The sequence below is a fragment of the Mesoplodon densirostris genome, chromosome 5, assembly GCF_025265405.1.
Source record: "Mesoplodon densirostris isolate mMesDen1 chromosome 5, mMesDen1 primary haplotype, whole genome shotgun sequence".
Classification (NCBI taxonomy): Eukaryota; Metazoa; Chordata; class Mammalia; order Artiodactyla; family Ziphiidae; genus Mesoplodon; species Mesoplodon densirostris.
The window spans coordinates 47,131,220-47,158,638 of NC_082665.1; positions in this window are offsets into that span (position 1 = coordinate 47,131,220).

The following is a 27,419-nucleotide window of genomic DNA, read 5'->3' on the forward strand; positions in this document are numbered from 1 at the left end:
ATTGTTATCATTAGAGGAATGCATGTCAGGACTACAATGTGATGTCACCTCGCACAGGTCAGAATGTCCATCATCAAAAAATATACAAACAATAAATGCTGGAGAGGGTGTGGAGAAAAGGGAACCTTCTTGCACTGTTGATGAGAATATATATTGATATAGCCACTATGGAGAACAGTATGGAGGCTCCTTAAAAAATGAAAAATAGAACTACCACACAACCCAGCAATCCCACTACTGGGCGTATAGCCCAAGAAAAAGGTAATTCAAAAAGAGTCATGTACCACAATGTTCATTGCAGCTCTATTTACAATAGTCAGGATATGGAAGCAATCTAAGTGTCCATCAACAGATGAATGGATAAAGAAGACGTGGCACACATATATAATGGAATATTACTCAGCCATAAAAAGAAAGGAAATTGAGTTATTTGTAGTGAGGTGCATGGACCTAGAGTCTGTCATACAGAGTGAAGTAAGTCAGAAAGAGAAAAACAAATACCGTATGCTAACACATATATATGGAATCTAAAAAAAAAAAAAAGAAAAAAGAAAAGGTTCTGAAGAACCTAGGGGCAAGACAGGAAGAAAGACGCAGACATAGAGAATGGAGTTGAGGACACAGGGAGGGGGCAGGGTAAGCTGGAATGAAGTTAGAGAATGGCGTGGACATATATATACAGTACCAAATGTAAAATAGATAGCTAGTGGGAAGCAGCTGCATAGCACAGGGAGATCAGCTTGGTGCTTTGTGACCACCTAGAGGAGTGGGATAGGGAGGGTGGGAGGGAGATGCAAGAGCGAGGAGATATGGGGACATATGTATATATATAGCTGATTCACTTTGTTGTACAGTGGAAACTAACGACACTAGTGTAAAGCAATTATACTCCAATAAAGATGTTATAAATAAAGATGTTAAAAAATGTCAGAAATATTTGTATGCTACATTCTTAGATGTTTTCTATGAGGTCAATAACTTGGATTGTTTTTATAAAATGTTGTTGAGTAAATTGCATATATAATTTGCTAATATCTTTTACCTGATATTTCATCTTTACACTGTCCTGTGTTTGATCCCAAATATTGTCAAAGCTACAAAAACAACCATGGTGAAGATAGGGGAGCTGGCGTAGTCAAGTGCACATGGAGTGTAGGTATATGTTCAAAAATGGTAGTGGGGTCAAGAGGATACTAGTGTGGAAGTGGGGAGGCTTGCTTACGATTTTTCCTAGCATGTGACAACACGAGTGTCTTAGCCTTAGAGATCTATTTCCTCATCTCCAAAATAGGGAGTGTAGATTCAGACAAATTTGCAGTCTTTTCCAGCTCTGACATTCTGCCTCATTCTTTGTTCTTCCCTTCAGACAGGCTAGAGACAGGTCAGGATGACTTCAGTGTCTCCTCTCTTGCTCAGCCGATTTTATCTCACACTTGTCTGGCCTTTTCCTTCTAAGCTGGAAATCCTGGTGTTCTGGGGTTTCTGGACTCTGTAAAGGGAGGCACTGCATTGTCTCCTAGTCAGTCAACCCATCTGTTCTCTCCACTAACACCATGAAAATCATCTTTCCGTTTCTATTCCTTTTCCTTTGACTCCCAGGAAGTGAAGAAAATTGCTCCCAAGATACGAAACAGGTTTCTTTTCTCTGGCCACTTTCACCTGGTGATCCTGGGAGGTAACAGGAAGGAAGTGACAAGCTGGTCTCTGGAGGAAGGGGGCTGTATGTTTTCTCCTACCTGCAGTATCCAGAACCTGCTGGACAGACCCTGGTGAAGGCTCTCGACTGGGATCAGGGGTTAGGGCCCACTCTTGCCTTTGGAAATAGGGACATTCTTTTTTTCTGAGTGAGCAGAACTGTTTAAAACAGTTCCAAACTGTGTTCCTAGTAATTACATGTTCTATTTGTTTTTCCCCTTGTTTCTTTGGTTCTGTGTTTTTGCTAGAACAATCTGTAAGTTATTTTAGAGCCTGATATTCCTCTTTATGAAAGGAATTGTGTGGTCTGTAGATGAAAGAATGAGAAGGGAGAGGAGAGGAGAGGAGAGGAGAGGAGAGGAGAGGAGAGGAGAGGAGAGAAAATGAGCCACTTCCACTTCCTTCCCAGGCTCTTTTCCTATTTTGGAGATTTATATTATGAATGACATGGGGGTAACGCATGGAAAGAGATGCCTATTCTCCTCTTAAAACCTTGAAAACATATTTTTTTTCAAAGAGTCACATATAGTCAGAGGGGACTGAGAGTGTGTCTTAGAGAATTCTGGATTTTACAGCCTTTCTTCTAGACATGCTTCCCTTAGGGCCCGATGTATAAAGTTGTATGAGACTGTCAATCCCAAGAGCCTGACACAGTTGCTCAGTGTCTATTTCCTGTCCAGTACCACATTCCAAGTACTCGCCAGACTCAAAAACCAGTAAACTGAAATAAAAATCATTCTCAACTTTAAGGCTGTGCGATGGGGACACCCACCCCTACGTGTTATGGAGATGTAGCAGGGAGTTAGAGGGGGATGTCTTCCATATCTCAGGGTTTCTCAACCTTAGCACTATTGGCATTTTGTGCTAGATAATTTTTTGATGATGGGTGGGGGGATAGCAGGAGTGCCCTGTGCGTTGTAGGATGTTGAGCAGTATCCTGAACCTTTGCCTGCTGGATGCCAATAGCCCTTTCCCCACAGCTTTAAAAGTTGGGACAACAGAAATATCTCCAGACATTGTCAAATGTCCATGAGGGAACATTACCTTCCTTGGCTGAGACAACTGCTCTATCTTAAGTAAATCTTGGTTCAACACTATTCTATCACATCTCAGAATGGTCTCTGCTATATGGAAGCAAGTTGATCCACCCCAAATCAATTTGATACAAGCCAATTTCACCAAATGCCCATTTGCTGAAGGATCAAATGCCAAATGAATAATTCACCATATTTGCCAATTTTACTCAATTCATAAAAAATTCTTTTAAGAAATATTCTTCCTGAACATATTGTGTGAATTTTCAAGAATATATATATTCCTAAGAAATGTATATTCAAATTACTTGAATTTTTTTTTTTTTTTTTTTTTTTTTTTTTTTTTTTTTTGCGGTTCGCGGGCCTCTCACTGTTGTGGCCTCTCCTGTTGTGGAGCACAGGCTCCAGACACGCAGGCTCAGCGGCCATGGCTCACGGGCCCAGCCGCTCCGCGGCATGTGGGATCTTCCCGGACCGGGTCATGAACACGTATCCCCTGCATCGGCAGGCGGACTCTCAACCACTGCGCCACCAGGGAAGCCCTTGAATATGTTTTAAAATAATATCCTTAAACATGTTTTTGGCAAATAAACAAAGCTGGCAAGCATAACAAAGTGTTTTTCAGTGAATTGATTTTCAGAGAAGAGATGTCAGGGAACTAAATTAGAATCCTACCATATCTGTTCCCATGGCAGCCAGAGTGGTACCTGTCCTTGGAAAGGACCCTAGTGACCATGAAGGTAGCTCAGGAGATATGTTAAGAATATGTGTTGAGAAGAATAAAACAACAGGTATGTTAGTGTCATTTCTGTTCATGGAAAAGAAAATCAAAAGTATCTCATCTTGGGTTCATGTTTTATACAAGGGTTCACAAAGCAAGCATATGTATCAGAGACAGTTTTTAGTTAATATTATGTTCCTGTGCCTACATTAAGATAGTAACTTGGCCTTTAAGCTGAGGTAACAGATAGTACCTACCAGATGAGACTCTCCTTGCTTGCCCTCTTTAATTGACATAATCTTTATAACTTGCCCATATTAGTCATAGGAACAGCATGTGTTTAGAATTGGGCGAGGGAAGCATTGTTTTGATACACCTGTTACATTCCAGTTAATGTACTGAGATTTTATTTGGGAACTTTATGGGGATAGGAGTATAGTTTAAAAGGTGTAGGGGAGGAAAAGAAAAATATTCTAAGTCTCTTCTTGCCTTGAATTACCCCTAAGGCTCCATTATCAGATTAACTCCTTTGGGTTAAGTAGTAAGATTGGGAGAAGCAGATGGGGGAAAGCAATGTCTCTCAAAAGGCAGACATTATTTAAAAGGGGGAAGAGTTCTGGGGATGGCACAAGATTTAAGTATTCTTTAAATTTAAGTAAGTCTTAAGGAGATCAATTTACCTAGCATTCATCTTAGAGAACACTTTCAGAGGAGTGACACAGCTATAAGAAATACCCACTTGAATGCAGAATGGCAGGAAACCCTAGGAGCATAATCCCCAGTCCAAAAAATCTCTAGTTGGGTTACTGGAAGTTAGAGATGTCAGCCAGTAGGCATGGGTGATGGAGGTGGGAAGGGAGAGAACATTTCAAGAGAAAGTATTATAAATGGGTCAAATCCTTCTTTATGATATTTATATTTTAGTTTTTAAACTAGGGTTATCCTGGTGGGGAAAACTAAGACAAGATGCTTTTGGATGTTTGTTGATTTCATTACACACCAGCATGTTATATGTTTAGAACTGCCATAGGATCTATGCTGTTGATTTCCCATGCACATCAGATATGACTGATATGATAATTTTTCCTGATTAGCTTAGACTCATCTTTCTCATCATATTAATTTTAGCAGCCACTACCAATAATCAGAGTTGGCACATGAGTTTAAAGCTCACTCATCATCTCTGATGCTTGGGGTCAAGATGTATACCTATTATTACTATACTATTATTACTAAGTTATCCTCTAAGAAATCTCTATTTTACAATACAAAATTTCTGTCAAACCCAGATCCTTGTCTTTGTTAGTGCCATATTTTGGCATATCCTTTGGCTGGAGGTTAAGTAGCTTGGAAGCTTTCCCCTGATATAGCACATTGTCTCATTCTTCCACAAAACTTTGAAAATATCAAGTCTTTTATTTGAAGGCAGGGAACTTTAAGCACTCAATAAGTACTTACTCATTTGATTTGCTCCGAATTCTCACACCATCACCACTGGTAATTGATATTCAAAAAGTACAGTGCCATACAACGAAATCCTTATTTTAATGAGAGATTCTACTGTTTTTCCCTTGGAGGAGGGTCAGGAAGCCCACCTTCAGTGGAAAGATTGTTATTTTTATGCAGTTTTGGAGTAGCTCTACCATGCTAAATCGCTTCATTATGTTTGGCTTTACGAAAGTCAGGTTTTTAGGAATTGGAAAAATAGCCTTTATCAGCTTCAGTTACACTGAAATCTCTCTGAGAATAAAATTTATAACTTTGGCCAAAATAGATAACACTGGTGCCTTGCTCTTTCTTACCTACTACATTTCTTCAACTGTCAGAAATTATTCCAGAAGCATGACAACTGTACTTGCCTACTTTTTGCAAGCTTTTCCAAAGAAGGTCAATACCTTCTTTATTTTATGCACTTATTTGTCATATATACCCATATATGAAATCTTTAAACATTTACAACTTCTGTGAGATAGGTTAACGGTGTTCTCGGTAGGTTTAGGTCTGCTGCTGTATCACCATCTGTCCATTTACTTATTTATTCAAGCAACAAGTATTGAACATGTACTGGGAGCCAGGAACTGTAATAGAAAAGATGATACTGGGAGACTGTGGCATTTTTCCTTTGCTGGTAGATGTAGAACCAACATCAGTGCTCTTCCGTTAGAAAAACAACAGACTAATCCTCATCTCTTAACTTAGGGACCATCAAATTAGTTTTTTGTCTTCTACAGAGAAAAAAATAATTCTATTAGGATAGGTTTAGATTCTATTATCTAGGTCATGTTATTCATCTATATTAGTATGAAGCTCATTATCAACTAAAACCTTTTATGTTCTCACAAGTGCTGCTGTCAAACCACATTCCTTCTTTCATAAAACTTCAGGTCAATATTAGTTGTATTTTCAAGCCCAGAGAGAATGTTTTGAATTTTGGTTCTGTTGATGTGGATCTCCACAATATTAGTTTTCTAAAGATGATATAATCATGTTTTTGCCTTCATATGATTCACTGATAAACACATGGACTAGAATAAGGCCAAACACAAGCTCTGAAACACAGGGTCTCTTCAGTCAGGCACAAGTCCCTCTCACTTTGCCAAAACCTAGCTTACATTTCTTCACCTTGTCTATAAGCTTCTTTTGAAAGAGTTTGTCAAATGTTTTAAGACATTCTCCCTTACCTACAAGTTTTGTTCCTACAAATTGTAAGTGAAATTACCTTGAAATACCTTCAGCTTAGACCTGGGAATAGGCCATTTCCAGTTGTTAAGATGAGGAAAAATGTGGGAAGCATTTCTCTAAAAAAGATAAATCAGTCTGTGCATCTGAGGCTGGACTGGAAATGGAAAGACAAGAAAAAGAACACGAGAGGAAGCCATTGACACAATCAAAGCAATAGGTGCAAAAGGTAATAAGAGATCCAACTAAGGTGTGAAGAGTAAACATGGAAAGGATGGGAGAAATCTGATGCATTTTGGAAGGAATAGAGCCCCTTGACTTTGAAGGGGATTCAAGGATGACTCTAAGCATCCCAAATGAGGCACTTTGGAAGGACATGTAATATGCACAGGTTGTGTAAAAAAGATATCTGAGTAGTTTTCATTATATCTTTCATAACATATTTTACATAGCATTTGTTATAGAACATGAGACATCAATTATCAATGTCAATTATATTTGAAGTGACAAGTATAAAGACGTAGAATATTTCACTCATGACACATCACTTCATACCACTCCTCTTAGGGTCCCCCCCTCTCCCCGCATCCCCAGATCTTCAGATGTCTAAAACAAGTGAGTCTATAATTCAAATGTACAGTAATTGAAGGCTGGGCAAGAGGTAGAGGTTAGGGATGGAGAGGATGTTGGAAATCATACAGGAAGAGAAACAGAGGCCTGAAGATCTTCCTTTCAGTGAAGGAAATAGAGGAAGAAGAGGACTGAAACAAAGATTAATTGGTTAGTGAGGTAGAAGAAACAAAACAGGAAGGAAAGCCAAGACAATGGCTTCTGGTAGAAGAGAAGAGTCAAATATCTAAAATGTGGCTCAACTGAGATGTTTGGATTTGTTTAGAGTGATATTATTGCTGACTTTATAGATTGATCACAATAGATATGAGGGGTTTATAACAGATTACAAGGAATAGCTGGTTAAAAAAAAGAAGTGGATTAGGGAGATGGGTGGGTTGACAGGAGGAACAGCTGCATTGAACTGCTTACATTTTTAGATGGGAGAGATTTGAGAGTGTTTGAAATCAGGAGAAATGAGGATGGTTTAGAGAGGGAGGCTGCTAAAGAGTTTTCCCAAAGTGTTAACTGCAGGAAAGAGGCATCTGTAGAGATGAGAAGAGTTGGGATTGAAGGGACAAGAGGAAATCTTATCTCTAAGACAGAGAGAGACCTCTCTGAGACTGCATGAGAAGGAAAAATATGAAAAGGGCAGCTGAGCCAGATAATGTCAGATAACTCAGAGTCCTCACTTTTCAGAACTTCTCAAGAGCAGTTCCACTGATTTGAAGTTTGACTTTCCAACATTCAACATTCACTTGCTCATCTCCTTGTTATCTTCATTTAGGACTTTGCTAGTTTATCCTCTGTGTAATGATCAGTACCCATAAAGGTAATGGTATCCTCTGTGTAATGATTAATACCCATAAAGGCTCCTTCTCCAAGTTTTCTGAAAACCCCGTGACAGAAAACTATGAATGGGGAACAGAGGCAGGGACCCATCTACTTGGACTCTTACTTTAGGGTCCTAGATATGGGGTGATTTAAGGGACATTCAAGGGGCTTCCTGAGCCTAAATAATTGTTCTACCAATGAAGGAGAGAACCTGAAATCTTATCTTTAATAGTTTTTCTTTTGTTTTCCAGCATGTCTTTTAAAATTACAAAAATTCAAAAATTCCCTCGGATTTTGACCTTTTAAGGTTGTCACAAGTTTTTTTTATCTTAATAAATATTTATTTAGGATTGTATTTCTCTTAGAACCTTTTCTTTCTTTGTTTCTTCCTCCCTTAGATTCTTTTCTTCCATCCTCCCTTCCTTTCTTCCTACTTTTCTTCCTTCCTCCTACAAATAATGAGCCCTTTTGATATTCCAAGTACTATGTGAGACTAGGTAATATAAGCCCTCAAATACCTCATATTCTAAAGAGGCACATGGATATCAATCCAATGACAGCAAAGTGAAGTAAGTGGTACCATGGAGGTGTGCTGGGGTCAATGCACTCAAGCTCAGGAGTATTACTGGAGGGAAAGAGAGAACAGTGGTGTCATTGGGAACATGCAACACTACTCAGCGAGGGGTGGCTTGGGAGGAAGACCCTAGCAGGTAACACTGGCAGTCAGAGGATAGCTGTCATGAGGTAGGAGAACACTGGAGCCACGGAATATGCCTGGGTCTGTCCTGAACACAGGAATGGGTAGACATGCCATAAACCACAACACCTAATTCTTAAGCTTCAATGTATTTGTTGCCTACAAATGAGCAATTAGCACATGTGAATCGAACCCAGGGTTAGAATTAAGTGTTTCAATAAATTATGTGTCTCTTCTCAAACAATAGTATCATAAATTTTCCAAGCTGCTTTTGGAAGCAGAAGAGCTCACATAAATCAGTTTTAACTGGGAAAGTTTAGATCTAATCTCAACTGATAATGAACTTCAAATGGGATGTTGTCTTTCCTCCAGCCATTACCCAAATAAATATAGATCATAGATCATTTATATTTTGACTTATCCCCATGGCTCTCATTGTTAGGACACTGGTGTTACTGTCAGTGGCAAAACACAAAAGGAAAAAGAGAAGAAGGGGACTGGGAAAATGAATTTGAGTCCAACTTCTTCTTATTAAATACTTCTGTTCAATTTTATTATTATTTTCACAGAGCTATTAAATGTCTGTTTGGGGTAAATGTTGTTTAAAAATCTAGGGGCAAATTAGAAAAATAACATCTGAATTTAATAAGAAAATATCTGCTTAGAACTATACAAGCTGATGGAAAGAGAATTCTCTGTGCCCCCGCCCCCTCCCAACATGCTCTCAACTCACCCCACCCCCACCCCTTCCTCTCCGAAAGGACATCTAGTGACAATGCACTTAACCAATGAAAGATAACTGTCTCATTGGCGTAGAATTTTACTAGCTGCTATAGTTATGAAGAAAGAACATTTTATTCTTCCAAAAATGTTCTCCTTAGGACATGATGCAAGCCATCCCCCAAACTGGTGATTTGAGAAACTGCACTTGATATTTAGCAGTTGCATTCTTTCTAAATGTCAGCAATGTGCCAGCCAATACTCAGATTATAGAATTAGAACACTCTAATTTTAGAGGCTTTTTAAGGGGAAAATTTTTGTTCCAAGCTTACATTTACCAATGGTGAGAAATGATCAAGAGATTACTGCAATGTTTGGATGTCCTGCATAATGGTAAAAATCAGATCGCCACACTGTTGATGGCTCTTAGGAAATATTGATCTGTTGATGGCTTTTTGGAAATATTCATCTGATTGTGCTGCATATTGTCATGGGTTTAGAAATGTCTAAGATACTTGTTTTCTGGGTTTTTTTTTAACTTTTGAATTGAATTTTATTTTTTTATACAGCAGGTTCTTATTAGTCATCAATTTTATACACATAAGTGTATACATATCAATCCCAATCACCCAATTCATCACACCACCCCCCTCACCCACCTGCCGCTTTCCCCCCTTGGTGTCCATAAGTTTGTCCTCTACATCTGTGTCTCAATTTCTGCCCTGCAAACCGGTTCATCTGTACCATTTTTCTAGGTTCCACATATATGAATTAATATACGATATTTGTTTTTCTCTTTCTGACTCACTTCACTCTGTATGACAGTCTCTAGATCCATCCACGTCTCAACAAATGACCCAAATTCGTTCATTTTTATGGCTGAGTAGTATTCCATTGTATATATGTACCACATCTTCTTTATCCAGTGGTCTGTCGATGGGCATTTAGGTTGCTTCCAGGACCTGGCTATTGTAAATAGTGCTGCAATGAACATTGGGGTGTATGTGTCTCTTTGAATTATGGTTTTCTCTGGGGTATATGCCCAGTAGTGGGATTGCTGGATCATATGGTAATTCTATTTTTAGTTTTTTAAGGAACCTCCATGCTGTTCTCCATAGTGGCTGTATCAATTTACATTCCCATCAACAGTGCAAGAGGGTTCCCTTTTCTCCACACCCTCTCCAGCATTTGTTGTTTGTAGATTTCCTGATGATGCCCATTCTAACTGGTGTGAGGTGATACCTCACTGTAGTTTTGATTTGCATTTCTCTAATAATTAGTGATGTTGAGCAGCTTTTCATGTGCTTCTTGGCCATCTGTATGTCTTCTTTGGAGGAATGTCCATTTAGGTCTTGTGCCCATTTTTGGATTGGGTTGTTTGTTTTTTTATTAAAAAATTTTTTTTAAATTTAATTTTATTTATTTTTTTATACATCAGGTTCTTATTAGTCATCAATTTTATACACATCAATGTATACCTGTCAATCCCAATTGCCCAATTCATCACACCACCCCCCTCACCCACCTGCCGCTTTCCCCCCGTGGTGTCCATATGTTTGTTCTCTACAACTGTGTCTTAATTTCTGCCCTGCAAACTGGTTAATCTGTACCATTTTTCTAGGTTCCACATATATGCATTAATATACAATATTTGTTTTTCTGTTTCTGACTTACTTCACTCTGTATGACAGTCTCTAGATCCATCTATGTCTCAACAAATGACCCAATTTCGTTCCTTTTTCTGGCTGAGTAATATTCCATTGTATATATGTACCACATCTTCTTTATCCATTGGCCTGTCAATGGGCATTTAGGTTGCTTCCAGGACCTGGCTATTGTAAATAATGCTGCAATGAACATTGGGGTGCATGTGTCTTTTTGAATTATGGTTTTCTCTGGGTATATGCCCAGGAGTGGGATTGCTGGGTCATATGGTAATTCTATTTTTAGTTTTTTAAGGAAGCTCCATACTGTTCTCCATAGTAGATGTATCAATTTACATTCCCACCAACAGTGCAAGAGGGTTCCCTTTTCTACACACCCTCTCTGGCATTTGTTGTTTGTAGATTTCTTGATGATGCCCATTCTAACTGGTGTGAGGTGATACCTCATTGTAGTTTTGATCTGCATTTCTCTAATAATTAGTGATGTTGAGCAGCATTTCATGTGCTTCTTGGCCATCTGTATGTCTTCTTTGGAGAAATGTCTGTTTAGGTCTTTGGTCCATTTGTGGATTGGGTTGTTTGTTTTTTTAATATTGAGCTGCATGAGCTGTTTATATATTTTGGAGATTAATCCTTTCTCTGCCGATTCGTTTGCAAATATTTTCTCCCATTCTGAGGGTTGTCTTTTTGTCTTGTTTATGGTTTCCTTTGCTGTGCAAAAGCTTTGAAGTTTCACTAGGTCCCATTTGTTTGTTTTTGTTTTTATTTCCCTTACTCTAGGAGGTGGATCAAAAAAGATCTTGCTGTGATTTATGTCAAAGAGTGTTCTTCCTATGTTTTCCTCTAATGGTTCTATAGTGTCCGGTCTTACATTTTGGTCTCTAATCCATTTTGAGTTTATTTGTGTGTATGGTGTTAGGGAGTGTTCTAATTTCATTCTTTTACATGTAGCTGTCCAGTTTTCCCAGCACCACTTACTGAAGAGACTGTCTTTTCTCCATTGTATATCCTTGCCTCCTTTGTCACAGATTAGCTGACCATAGGTGTGTGCGTTTATCTCTGGGCTTTCTATCTAGTTCCATTGATCTACATTTCTGTTTTTGTGCCAGTACCATATTGTCTTGATTACTGTAGCTTTGTAGTATAGTTTGAAGTCAGGGAGTCTGATTCCTCCAGCTCTGCTTTTTTCCCTTAAGACTGCTTTGGCTATTTGGGGTCTTTTTGTGCCTCCATATAAATTTTAAGATTTTTTGTTCTAGTTCCGTAAAAAATGCCATTGCTAATTTGATAGGGATTGCATTGAATCTGTAGATTGCTTTAGGTAGTATAGTCATTTTCACAATATTGATTCTTCCAATCCAAGAACAAGGTATATGTCTCCATCTGTTGGTATCATCTTTAATTTCTTTCATCAGTGTCTTATAGTTTTCTGCATACAGGTCTTTTGTCTCCCTAGGTAGGTTTATTCCTAGGTATTTTATTCTTTTTGTTGCAGTGGTAAATGGGAGTGTTTCCTTAATTTCTCTTTCAGACTTTTCATCATTAGTATATAGGAATGCAAGAGATTTCTGTGCATTAATTTTGTATCCTACAACTTTACCAAATTCATTGATTAGCTCTAGTAGTTTTCTGGTGGCATCTTTAGAATTCTCTGTGTATAGTATCATGTCATCTGCAAACAGCCAGGTTTTACTTTTTCTTTTCCAATTTGTATTCCTTTTATTTCTCTTTCTCCTCTGATTGCCGTGGCTAGGACTTCCAAAACTATGTTGAATAATAGCAGTGAGAGTAGACATCCTTGTCTTGTTCCTTATCTTAAAGGAAATGCTTTCAGTTTTTCACCATTGAGAATGTTTGCAGTGGGTTTGTCCTATGTGGCCTTTATTATGTTTAGGTAGGTTTCCTCTATGCCCACTTTCTGGAGAGGTTTTATTATAAATGGGTGTTGAATTTTGTCAAAAGCTTTTTCTGCATCTATTGAGATGATGATATGTTTTTCTTCTTGAATTTGTTAATATGGTGTATCACATTGATTGATTTGTGTATATTGAAGAATTCTTGTATCCCTGGGATAAATCCCACTTGATCATGGTGTATGATCCTTTTAATGTGTTGTTGGATTCTGTTTGCTAGTATTTTGTTGAGGATTTTTGCCTCTATATTCATCAGTGATATTGGTCTGTCATTTTCTTCTTTTGTAGTATCTTTGTTTGGTTTTGGTATCAGGGTGATCGTGGCCTCATAGAGTGAGTTTGGAAGTGTTCCTTCCTCTGCAATTTTTTGGAAGAGTTTGAGAAGGATCTGTGTTAGCTCTTCTCTAAATGTTTGATAGAATTCACCTGTGAAGACATCTGGTCCTGGACTTTTGTTTGTGGGAAGATTTTTAATCCCAGTTTCAACTTCATTACTTGTGATTGGTCTGTTCATATTTTCTATTTCTTCCTGGTTCAGTCTTGGAAGGTTATACATTTCTAAGAATTTGTCCATTTCTTCCAGGTTGTCCATGTTATTGGCATAGAGTTGCTTGTAGTACTTTCTTAGGATGCTTTATAATTCTATGGTATCTGTTGTAACTTCTCCTTTTTCATTTCTAATTTTGTTGATTTGAATCCTCTCCCTCTGTTTCTTGATGAGTCTAGCCAATGGTTTATCAATTTTGCTTATCCTCTCAAAGAACCAGCTTTTAGTTTTATTGATCTTTGCTATTGTTTTGTTTCTATTTCATTTATTTCTGCTCTGCTCTTTATGATTTCTTTCCTTCTGCTAACTTTGGGTTTTGTTTGTTCTTCTTTCTCTAGTTCCTTTAGGTGTATGCTTAGATTGTTTATTTGAAATTTTTGTTTCTTAAGGTAGGCTTGTATAGCTATAAACTTCCCTTTTAGGAACTGCTTTTGCTGCATCCCATCGGTTTTGGATCATCGTGTTTTCATTGTCATTTGTCTCTAGGTATTTTTTGATTTCCTCTTTGATTTCTTCACTGATCTCTTGGTTATTTAGCAACGTATTGTTTAGCCTCCATGTCTTTGTGTTTTTTACGTTTTTTTCCATGTAATTCATTTCTAATGTCATAGCATTGTGGTCAGAAAAGATGCTTGATATGATTTCAATTTTCTTAAATATACTGAGGTTTGATATGTGATGCAAGATGTGATCTATCCTGGAGAATGTTCCTTGCACACTTGAGAAGAAAGTGTAATATGCTGTTTTTGGATGGAATGTCCTATAAATATCAGTTAAGTCCATCTTGTTTAATGTAGCATTTAAACTTTGTGTTTCCTTATTTATTTTCATTTTGGATGATCTGTCCATTGGTGAAAGTGGGGTGTTAAAGTCCCCTACTATGAGTGTGTTACTGTCGATTTCCCCTGTTATGGCTGTTAGCATTTGCCTTATGTATTGAGGTGCTCCTATGTTGGGTCCATAAATACTTATGATTTTTATATCTTCTTCTTGGACTGATCCCTTGATCATTATGTACTGTCCTGCTTTGTCTCTTGTAACAGTCTTTGTTTTAAAGTCTATTTTGTCTGATATGAGAATTGCTACTCCAGCTTTCTTTTGATTTCCATTTGCATGGAGTATCTTTTTCCATCCCCTCACTTTCAGTCTGTATGTGTCCCTAGGTCTGAAGTGGTCTCTTGTAGACAGCATATATATGGGTCTTATTTTTCTATCCATTGAGCAAGCCTGTGTCTTTTGGTTGGAGCATTTAATCCATTCACATTTAAGGTTTGTTTTTGTAGGTCCTTTTCTTCTCTTGTGTTTCCCACTTAGAGAACTTCCTTTACCATTTGTTGTAGAGCTGGTTTGGTGGTGCTGAATTTGCTTAGCTTTTGCTTGTCTGTAAAGCTTTTCATTTCTCCCTTGAATCTGAATGAGACCCTTGCCGGTTAGAGTAATCTTGGTTGTAGGTTCTTCCCTTTCATCACTTTAAGTATATCATGTCACTCCCTTCTGGCTTGTAGAGTTTCTGCTGAAAGAGCAGCTGTTAACCTTACGGGAGTTCCCTTGATTGTTATTTGTCGTTTTCCCCTTGTTGCTTTCAATAATTTTTCTTTGTCTTTAATTTTTGTCAATTTGATTATTATGTGTCTCAGCATGTTTCTCCTTGGGTTTATCCTGTATGGGAGTCTCTGCACTTCCTGGAGTTGGGTGGTTTTTCCTTTCCCATGTTAGGGAAGTTTTTGAGTTTAATCTCTTCAAATATTTTCTCGGGTCCTTTCTCTCTCTCTTCTCCTTCTGTGACCCCTATAATGTGAGTGTTGTTGCGTTTAATGTTGTCCCAGAGGTCTCTTAGGCTGTCTTCATTTCTTTTCATTCTTTTTTCTTTATTCTGTTCCACAGCAGTGAATTCCACCATTCTGTCTTCCAGGTCACTTATCCGTTCTTCGGCCTCAGTTATTGTGCTATTGATTCCTTCTAGTGTAGTTTTCATTTCAGTTATTATATTGTTCATCTCTGTTTGTTCTTTAATTCTTCTAGGTCTTTGTTAAACATTTCTTCCATCTTCTCGATCTTTGCCTCCATTCTTTTTCCGAGGTCCTGGATCATTTTCACTATCATTATTCTGAATTTTTTTCCTGGAAGGTTGCCTATCTCCACTTCATTTAGTTGTTTTTCTGGGGTTTTATCTTGTTCCTTCATCTGGTACATAGTTCTCTGACTTTCCATCTTGTCTATCTTTCTGTGAATTTGGCTTTTGTTCTACAGGCGGCAGGATTGTAGTTCTTCTTGCTTCTGCTGTCTGCCCTCTGGTGGATGAGGCTATCTAAGAGGCTTGTGCAAGTTTCCTGATGGGAGGGACCGGTGGTGGGTAGAGCTGGCTGTTGCTTTGGTGGGCAGAGCTCATTAAAACTTTAATCTGTTTGATAGCTGATGGGTGGGCCTGGGTTCCCTCCCTGTTAGTTGTTTTGCCTGAGGCAACCCAACACTGGAGCCTACCCGGGCTCTTTAGTGGGGCTAATGGTGGACTCTGGGAGGGCTCACGCCAAGGTGTACTTCCCAGAACTTCTGCTGCCAGTGTCCTTGTCCTCATGGTGAGACACAGCCACCCCCTTCCTCTGCAGGAGACCCTCCAACACTAGCAGGTAGGTCTGGTTCAGTCTCCCCTGGGGTCACTGCTCCTTCCCCTGGGTCCTGAGGCACACACTACTTTGTGTGTGCCCTCCAAGAGTGGAGTCTCTGTTTCCTCCAGTCCTCTCAGAGTCCTGCAATCAAATCCCGCTAGGCTTCAAAGTCTGATTCTCTAGGAATTTCTCCTCCCATTGCCAGACCCCCAGTTTTGGAAGCCTGATGTGAGGCTCAGAACCTTCACTCCAGTGGGTGGACTTCTGTGGTATAAGTGTTCTCCAGTTTGTGAGTCACCCAGGCAGCAGTTATGCAATTTGATTTTATTGTGATTGCACCCCTTCTACCATCTCATTGTGGCTTCTCCTTTGTCTTTGTATGTGGGTTATCTTTTTTGGTGAGTTCCAGTGTCTTCCTGTCAATGATTGTTCAGCAATTAGCTATGATTCTGGTGTTCTCTCCAGAAGGAGAGCACGTCCTTCTACTGCAACATCTTGGTTCAGGCTCCTCTAAAGACTTTTTAAATGCAAACAAAAACTAATGCACAGAATCTCAATTGACAAATACCAAGGGAAGGTTTAGGCCAATAGAAAGACTTTGGTCTTTCTGCACATGAGGGAGACCAGCAAAAATTTCCATACAATGGGAGTAAAAACTTTGAGCCTCCTGGATCATAACCAGAGGGGGAACCTCCAGATGACGAGAGGTCCATCAGCTCCCAGCCCAACCTCCTTGTTTTCTGTTGATCATAGCTTGATCTACAAATCCATTTTAATAATGATTCTACCTAATTGTTTTAATTCCTTCTTCATATCAAAGATTATCATAAACTGTTGGAGTAGTGAGGAAAAGGGACAAATATTCATTCAATACTTTGTCTTTCTAGAGATTTAAAAAATAACTTATATCTTAATATATTCACTTCATCCTTTTTGATAATAATATAGTTTATTGAGCACCTACTATGTGACAGATTCTTTACTGAGAGCATTCAATATATTGTCTCTAACTTCTCAAAAGCCTTGTGTACTAGGTGTCATTAATTCTCTTTTAGAGGTGAAGTAGCTGAAAATATGGCAGAGATAGAATTTGAGTTCAGATCTAGTGAATCCAAGACCTGTGCTTTAACTACATCAAGATGTATCTCCTATGCAAGAAATGATATCACTTAGTCTTCTGTTCACATGTGCAACACTTCCTTCAGTAACATCTCCCATTAGACTACAGGAAATGTAATTTACTACAGTAAATGTCATTTAAAACACAGAAGCAAATTAGAAAAACAGCATCTGAGTTTAATAGGGAAATTTCTGTTTAGAATTGTACAAACTGGTCGAAGGAGAATTCTCTGTATCACCACCACATACTGCCACAGACATCTAGTGATAATACACTTATCCACTGGAAGACTCCTGTCTCACTGGCCCCATGAGTGAGAGGGCATGTGTATAGCTTGAAACGTCCCTCACACCAGCAGCGTCTCACATAGCTGAGAAACACTGCTATCTAGACATCTTCACAGCCTTGTGATTCTCTAATTAATCATGGACTTATATAAAAAGGGTCACCTGAAAGGCACTTGTGTATCGTATTTATGTTTTGCCTTGAGCCTTGGCTCTCAGAAAACTCAGATTTATATTTGATGTTAAATATAAATCTTATAAGTGCTGCTTAAAGATAAGCAGCACTTATCTTTACCTTAGATTGTTTGCAAAAATGATCTATCTTTTGATTGCTCACATTATTTGATATTTAATCCTTTGTTCTTAACTTAATGTTCTATTTTTTTTAATGGAAATGCATTTCTTTTATTTTACTTTTGGCTGTGTTGGGTCTTCGTTTCTGTGCGAGGGCTTTCTCTAGTTGTGGCAAGTGGGGGCCACTCTTCATTGCAGTGTGCGGGCCTCTCACTATCGCGGCATCTCTTGTTGCGGAGCACAGGCTCCAGACACGCAGGCTCAGTAGTTGTGGCTCACGGGCCTAGTTGCTCCGCAGCATGTGGGATCCTCCCAGACCAGGGCTCAAACCCGTGTCCCCTGCATTAGCAGGCAGATTCTCAACCACTGCGCCACCAGGGAAGCCCTAATGTTCTATTTTACATGTCTTTGATTTAAACTATCTCAAATAACTTTTACATAAATGGACCATAAATAATACAATTAAAAAGAAAACAGTTTCTGCTTGTTCCATTTCAGATTGCCCAAGTCTCTGTTTCTTTTTTTTTCTGATGTTTTGCTTTCAATTATCACTCACATCTAATCATTCATCTATTCTTTTGATTCTTTCTTAAAAGATTCTTTCCTTCTGCTTACTCTCACCATTTCCACCTGTAGAATTCTAATCCAAACTTTCCTCATTATTGAATTACTAAATGTTCCCCAACTGATCTTCCTCTCCCAGTCTCTTTTCTTGCCAATTCTTCTCTTTGTTCTGTCCCTAATGGTCATTGGTCAACACTGTGTTCCAGTTGCTGTGTACTTTGTGATTTAATGATGAATGAGATAGATACCAAAGGCAGATACTAAATGACTAATACTATAAATACTGCAACTAAAGAGTATGGGGGCTACTCTGATCTCATGCAGTGTCTCTCAAACTTGACACTATTGACATTTGTGCTGGATAATTCTTTGTTGTGGGGACTGTACTGTGTGCATTGTAGGATGTTTAGCAGTTTCCCTGGCCTCTACCCACTACATGCCAATAGCACCTCCCCAGATGTGAGAAGCAAAAGTGTCTCCAGACATTGCCAAATGTCCTCTGGGGGCAAAATTTCCTTCTAGTTGAGAATCATTGCTCAACTGTAGTCTGTGTGGGTTGGGAGATGAGTTTAATGTGGAAATGTTTACCTGTGGATAGGCCATTTGGATTGAGAGCTGAAGGATGAGTAGGAATTAGTAGGAATTAGGGTTGTGGAAGGAAGGAGGTAGGAGGCTTTGGGAGATGGGAAAGCCTCAGTGTTCTAGGAAGGAAGCCAATACGTGCAAAGACCTTGAAGTGGAAATGAACCTGCAGTGTTCCAGGAACTGAAAGAAGGCTAGTATGGACTAGTACAGAGTGTGCTTAGAGGGTGGCTACTGCCAAGGTTGAGAAATGCACTCATTTAGCCAGTGTGTGTAGATCATGCTCAGATCTAGGAGCAGTGAGAAACCCTGAATGATTTGTAGTAGGAAAATGACAAGATATTGAAGTCAATCAGGATAATGGCAGGAGTGGAATGAAGGGAAAGATTGAGTCTACACCAGCATCTTCCATGAATGAAGCTGGGGCTGGGCAGGTGTGTTGATAACAGCAAGGACAAGTGGACAGGGGTGTGGCTAACTGGTAGTGGCATAAGGCTCAGGAGGAAGGTGTACATGTATATTTGTATGCATGTATGTGTGTATGATCTTTTTATTTATTTTAACAGGAGGGTCACTTTTGAAAGAGTCTTGGAAGGCCTTTGTAGGATGATACCAGCTACTCTTCACAACCTTCTAACACTTGGGTAGGGGAGGTAGGCATGGTGCAGAAGATGCAACTTCCACTGGAAAGGGGCACAGAGGAAGCAGTCCTACGGGAGACAAGGAAAGAGAGGGAACGTTAATGAAGAGGTTGAGGATACAAGGCCGTTTTTTCCTTGAAAAACTCCCGAGAATACTGTTGAAGACAGGGGAAGGGAGGTGGGGTCTGGGTTTAGAGGGAAAAGAGGTACAGACTTTTCTAGGGATGACAGCCTGGCACAGCTTAGATGTCTGGGGCTTCTGTTCCATTGTGCAGTGAACAGAGAAGGCTGGGATGTGGCACATGGTAGATTATTTCTGGGTATCTCAAGGGGCAGAGTGGGCACTTGGATCTAATAGGCAGACCTGGAGATTTTGGTATCATGAAACAAATCTTCCCCAAAGCCCATTTTTATAATGGTAGCTCTAACCCCTCCCTCTCTGACCCTTCCAGAAACATGACAAACGAGTAGGACTTTTACAGCCTAGCTTCCAAAACTTGGGTTACACTTTTGCTCCATATGAGCTGTGCTCTTCCTGAGCTGGTCTTCTTGTTCTTACAATATGCCTTGTTCTCTTCGCTGCCCTGTGCCCTGAATCTGGTTTTGCCTCTTCACATCCTATTCGTTTTTAAAGCCCTAGCTCATATCCTGCCTCCTTCATGGCACCTTCCCAGATCACTGGGCCCCCAAAAGTTGCCTGCTCTTCTTAACTGGCACTTCATTAAAAACTACCTTGGGGCTTATTTTTTGTACTGGTATATATTGTTAACTTTTCATGGGTATGACATTGTTGTTTCTAAAATTAGATTGCAAAATTCTTGAAGCCAGGATTAGGTCCTATGCCTCTTAATATACTCCAAGAGACTGAATACAGGACTCAACACCCAAAAGCCACTCAATGATTTGTTTAATTAATGCATTGGTTAAAATATGTATCACTTTTCTGGGACAGATGTAAAGGAGTACTGGAGTCAGTGTTATGTGGAGTGTAGACTCAAGGTGTGAATGTGCTTGGGCATTCATTTTTTTCTCCTCTGCACAAAAGTTCTGGGAAGTTTCTAACTCACTATTTTGCTCATCTTATAGGGAACCCATTGTCCTTTTCAGATGACTCCATGATAGACACAAGTTGGCACACTCAAGTCTTCAGCTTTAGTAACAAGGAGGTGAGAGCAACTCTGGGCATGGATGGAGTGGTCAGGGATGCAGGGAAAGAACCAACCCAGCCAGACCACACAAGGGAATTTGTAAGTACACTGGGGCCACGGGGAAGAACAAGAGGGTGAGGGATGTCAAAAGAAAGTGACTATTACTCAACAGTGTGCCTCAGGCTTGTCATCTAAAGTTTAAATTGTGAACATTTCAGAGACAGTGAGCTAACTTTCAGTTATCAATGAACAGACTTTTACTTCTATAAAAGTCACAGTTGGAAATACATCTTCCTCCCAAATTTACATTTCCAGAACCCTAGCTGAAAGCAATAGGTGTGAGGAAAAGAGAGTCTGGTCTTAGCAAAGAGAAGAGTGGTGGTGTGTGCATGTTTGTCTGACCACTTTGAACAGTATCAAAAAACAAATGTGGCTTTAACTCTGGTTTATAAAGTGACAATATTTTTGCCAACTCTTCTTCCCATTAGTACAGATGATGGTAGATCCATTTTCCCAGCCTGTCTTTGGTTGCTGTTTGTCAACTGATGGATTTTCCATCTCCCTCTGGGTTGGGGGTGGGGGCAGTAGAAATCTAAACTAGGCATAAGCAATACTCTAACAGAGGCCTGACTAATGCCAAGCATGGTGGGAGGGTTACTGTAGTGTCTTTCCATATTACCTCTCTATTATTCCAGGTCAGGTTCACTCTTACCTTTAAAAGTAACACCGGGGCCTCCCTGGTGGCGCAAGTGGTTGAGAGTCCGCCTGCCGATGCAGGGGATACGGGTTCGTGCCCCGGTCTGGGAGGATCCCATATGCCGCGGAGCGGCTGGGCCCGTGAGCCATGGCCGCTGAGCCTGCGCGTCCGGAGCCTGTGCTCCGCAACGGGGGAGGCCACAACAGTGAGAGGCCCGCATACCACAAAAAAAAAAAAAAAAAAAAAAAAAAAAAAGTAACACCAACGTGTGGTGAGTCCTTCAGCAAGCCTGAAACTGTGAACTTGCTTGTTTTTAGACTTGGAGTTAGTTTTGCAGGTCTCACTGCCCCACTTGGGTAGGTTTAGTTCCATATCTAACCCTATGACCAGTCCAGAAATCCCTACGAATTTGGAATAGACTAACATAGTGTATTAATCCTTTATTTATTTTCAGATGCTTTGACACCTTGGGGCCTTGCTGACCAAAAGGACTGCTCTTCTTAAGGTTAGCAGGAGGCATAACCCTCCCAGATTTCAGAAAATACTGCAAAGCTACAGTAACCAAAAAATGTGGTATTGGTACAAAAACAGAAATATGGATCAATAGAACAGAATAGAGAGCCCAGAAATAAACCCACACACCTATCATCAATTAATCTTCGACAAAGGAGGGAAGAATATAAAATGGGAAAAAATCTCTTTAGTGAGTGGTGCTGGGAATGCTGGAGAGCTGTATGTAAATCAATGAAGTTAGAATACACCCACACAACATACACAGAAATAAACACAAAATGGCTTAAAGACTTAAACATAAGACATGACATGGTAAAACTCCTATAAGAGAACATAGGCGAAACATTCCCTGACATAAATTGTACCAATGTTTTCTTAGGTCAGTCACCCAAGGCAATAGGACTAAAAGCAAAAATAAACAAGTGGGACTTAACCAAATTTCCTTTTGCACAGCAAAGGAAACTATAAACAAAATGAAAACACAACCTACGAAATGGGAGAAAATATTTGCAAATGATGCTACCGTCAAGGGCTCAATTCCTAAAATATACAAACAGCTCATACAACCCAACAACAACAACCAAAAACAACCCAATCAAAAAATGGGCAGAAGAACTAAACAGACATTTCTCCAAAGAAGACATACAGATAGCCAATAAGCACATGAAAAATGATCGTCGTTAATAATTAGAGAAATGCAAATCAAAACTACAATGAGGTACCACCTCACGCCAGTCTAAATAGTTGTCATTAAAAAGTCTACAAATAGTAAATGGTGGAGAGGGTATAGAGACAAAGGAACCCTCCTACACTGTTGGTGGGAATATAAGTTGGTGCAGCCACTATGGAAAGTAGTATGTAGATTCCTCAAAAAATTAAAAATGGAATTACCATATGATCCTGCAATCACACTCCTGGGCATATATCCAGACAAAACTATAATTCAAAAATATACATGCACCCCTATGTTCATAGCAGCACTATTCACAATAGCCAAGACATGGAAACAACCTAAATGTCCATTGACAGAAGAATGGATAAAGAAGATGTGGTACATATATGCAATGGAATACTACTCAGCCATAAAAAAGAACAAAATAATGCCATTTGCAGCAACATGGATGGAACCAGAGACTATCATACTAAATGAAGTAAGTCAGACAGAGAAAGACAAATATCATATGATATCACTTATATATGGAATCTAAAATATGACACAAATGAACCTATCTATGAAACAGAAACAGACTCACACAGACATAGAGAACAGACTTGTGGTTGCCAAGGGGGAGGGGGGAGGGGAGGGATGGATTGGGGGTTTGGGTTAGCAGATGCAAACTATTATATATAGAATGGATAAACAAGATCCTACTGTATAGCACTGGGAACTATATTCAGTATCCTGTGATAAACCATAATGGAAAAGAATATAAAAAAGAATGTTATATATAACTGAATCACTTTGCTATATAGCAGAAATTAAAACAACATTGTAAATCAACTATACTTCAATTAAAAAAATTGAAAAAACCTCAAATTCCTAAGTAACTTGCACCCTAAGACAATTATTTTCCTTTTGCGTTCCTCTTACATTATTTCTTATGCAATAAATGAGGTCAGACAGATAAAAGATATATGTGGAAGTGCACTAGGTAGAAGGAAATATACATGAGAAAATAATCTTATCTCATTTATTATCTTGAAGTTGGTTTATATAAAATCCATCACCATGATCCACATAAGTCTTTCAGGTTTGATATATACCTTCTCATTAAGTAAATTCGATGCATTTAGTTTGTTTTAGAGCTCATTTAGTTCCAGGCAAGATCAATTAAATTTATCTGAATTTTAATGCAAAAAGACATGGTGGTCTCTGTAGATTAATGCTATTGTAAATTAATTTCATACCTATTTTTATATCTACCAGAAAGATTATGGTATTCATACCTGTGGTAAGATATAAAGCTTAACCTAAAACATTCAGGCAATGTGTAATAATTAAAACTAAGCCTGATGGAACAGTTTAGTTCTTCTAGAAAATATTTCTAGAAGTGACCTAATACAAAGATTATAACTATTTTTAGTTTTTTAAGGAACCTCCATAGTGTTCTCCATAGTGGCTGTACCAATTTACATTCCCACCAACAGTGTAGGAGGGTTCCTTTGTCTCTGTACCCTCTCCAGCATTTACTATTTGTAGACTTTCTGATGACGGCCATTCTGACTGGTGTCAGGTGATACCTCATTATAGTTTTGATTTGCATTTCTCTAATAATTAGCAATGCTGAACATCTTTTCATGAGCCTTTTGGCCATCTGTGTGTCTTCTTTGGAGAAATGTCTATTTATATCTTCTGCCCAATTTTTTGATTGGTTTTTTTTTTTGATATTGAGTTATATAAGCTCTTTGTATATTTTAGAGATTAATCCCTTGTCAGTTGCATCCTTTGCAAATATTTTCTCCCATTCTATAGGTTGTCTTTTCATTTTGTTTATGGTTTCCTTTGCTGTGCAAAAGCTTTTAAGTTTAATTAGGTTCCATTTGTTTATTTTTGTTTTTATTTCCATTACCCTAGGAGGCAAATCCAAAAAGATATTCCTGTGATTTATGTGAAAGAGTGTTCTGCCTATGTTTTCCTCTAGGAGTTTTATGGTATCCAGTCTTACAGAGAGCTATTATATATCTTACAATCCCACTCTTGGGCATATATCCAGAGAAAACTATAATTTGCACCCCAAATAGTATTCATTGCAGCACTATTTACAATAGCCAAGACATGGAAGCAACCTAAATGTCCATTGACAGATGAATGGATAAAGAAGATGTGGTACATGTATACAGTGGAATACTAATCAGCCATAAAAAAGAATGAGATAATGCCATTTGCAGCAACATGGATGCACCTAGAGATGATCATATTAAGTGAAGTAAGCCAGACAAAGAAAGATAAATATCATATGATATCACTTATATGTGGATTCTAAAAAAAATGTACAAATGAACTTATATACAAAACAGAAATAGACCCACAGACATGGAAAACAAACTTATGGTTACCAAAGGGGAAAGAGGGGGAGGGATAAATTAGGAGTTTGGGATTAACATATACAGATTACTATATATAAACTAGATAAGCAACAAGGACCTACTCTATAGCATTGGGAACTATACTCAACATTTTGTAATAACCTATATGGAAAAGAATGAAAAAAAATGTATGTATAATGTAATCACTTCGCTGTACACATGAAACTAACACTACATTGTAAATCAACTACACTTCAATAAAAAAAGATTATAACTAGTAGATTTTGAAGGTCTAATTAAAATAAAACAGTTGTAGAAGTTATGTGAAAATTTGGTATGGATTGGTTTATAAAGCATTTTAATATCCTGGCTAAGAGACAGTATACATTTGAAAAACTAGTGAAAAAAGGAGAAACTTGACAGTACTTGCAGTGATATACTTCTTTGGAAAAAGGAAAAAAAACCCTAACTGAAGCAAGTAATGCCAAACGTTGACATCTATTGTGTCTTGCTGGTGCCTACATAGCTGTCTATTTTATTTTTTCTATTTGTTTAAAATATTTTGTTGTTAAAAATTTTAAAGATGGGATTGTTGTCACCATCACTTTTTTTTTTTTAACTTTTAGAGATACATACTGAAATATATTGGGATGAAACGGCATATCTGGGATTCTTTAAAATACTTAAGCATTAATAAAATAAGAAGCAGGTTTCCCTGGTGGCACAGTGGTTGAGAGTCCGCCTGCTGATGCAGGGGACACGGGTTCGTGCCCCAGTCCGGGAAGATCCCACATGCCGTGGAGCGGCTGGGCCCGTGAGCCATGGCCACTGAGCCTGCGCATCTGGAGCCTGTGCTCCGCAACGGGAGAGGCCACAACAGTGAGAGGCCTGCGTACCACAAAAATACAACAAACAAACAAACAAACAAAACAAAATAAGAAGCGTTAAAAGTATAAAAAGAACAAGGGTGGCACAATCTTGAAAGCACTGTGTGAACATAAAGGAAAACCTCATTTAAAATGGAGTCCAGAAGCTCTGAAGGGGGAGCGCTCATGCATATACCTTCTGCTGCAACTTACTTTGCATTCCTGGGCATGAAGAAGCAGGAGGAGGGAAGATTTTTGCTTACTCAGAAACAGCCCAACCAATGAGAAACCATCACCACCCTGAAATTCTGTTTTTCTACCATGGACTTTTGTTCAAAGCAGCCCCTCCCAACTTCCTCCTTTTTCTCTTATAAAGTAACCTTTCCTCTCCTTTGTTCACTGGACTTGCCTATGGTTTGCTATAGTTTGCATGTCTTGAATTTGCTATTCCTCTGCCATTACCAAATAAACTCTTTTCTTTTTTTTTGCTGGTAAAATAACTGGCCATTTTATTTTTAAGTTTGAAAGTTAAATCCAGGTGATAAGTGTACATGCACATAAATACTTTAAAATGAGGAACAGTATATTATCTTAAAGCTGTGGGGACAAGAATGCTTAGATGGACACAAAAAGGAATTACTGATAGATTAATTAAGGAGATTAGTTAATGTGTATTCTTTTACACCAGTTCTGTGTTTCTAAAAGTTTCAATTATTTTGCTTATATCAATTGTACAAAATTTTGGCTGGCTTATATATATTATTTTTATGAGCACAGAGTAAGAGTTATCAACAAGTTAGATAGCTGGGAAATTCTAGCTCTTTGCTTGGGTAATCCCTATTGGTTTGCTCTATTGTTCCTAGACAATGCTTAACTTATCCCCCAACTCTGTTTTACCCACTTGCTCCCTCCAAATGAAGACTCTGACTGTGAGGGTCACTTTAAAGCCAAATTATAGGGGGAAAAATGAGTAGGAGAAGGAGTTAATAGGAATTAAGTGAGGAATGTTCTGAGAAGTACACTTGAAATTGAAAGGATATGGGGACATTCTCAGCAGGATAGAGTCTTGGAACTGGTGAATATTTGCCACATCAACATCTATAACTAACAAGTAGTTCAAATTTACTTATCAGAGCTCATCTAAATAACCATTCTTTTTCAATTATGTGCCATTTCCTTGTTTCCTCCTGTAAACACACTTCACATAAGAAGTCACAGTAAATCCCACCTTAAGAAACAGGAAACATCTCGAATAAACAACCTAACCTTGCACCTAAAGCAATTAGAGAAAGAAGAACAAAAACATCCCAAAGTTAGCAGAAGGAAAGAAATCATAAAGATCAGATCAGAAATAAATGAAAAAGAAATGAAGGAAACGATAGCAAAGATCAATAAAACTAAAAGCTGGTTCTTTGAGAAGATAAACAAAATTGATAAACCATTAGCCAGACTCATCAAGAAAAATAGGGAGAAGACTCAAATCAATAGAATTAGAAATGAAAAAGGAGAAGTAACAACTGACACTGAAGAAATACAAAAGATCATGAGAGATTACTATAAGCAACTCTATGCCAATAAAATGGACAACCTGGAAGAAATGGACAGATTCTTAGAAATGTACAACCTGCCAAGACTGAATCAGGAAGAAATAGAAAATATGAACAGACCAATCACAAGCACTGAAATTGAAACTGTGATAAAAAATCTTCCAACAAACAAAAGCCCAGGACCAGATGGCTTCACAGGCGAATTCTATCAAGCATTTAGAGAAGAGCTAACACCTATCCTTCTGAAACTCTTCCAAAATATAGCAGAGGGAGGAACACTCCCAAACTCATTCTATGAGGCCACCATCACCTTGATACCAAAACCAGACAAGGATGTCACAAAGAAAGAAAACTACAGGCCAATATCACTGATGAACATAGATGCAAAAATCCTCAACAAAATACTAGCAAACAGAA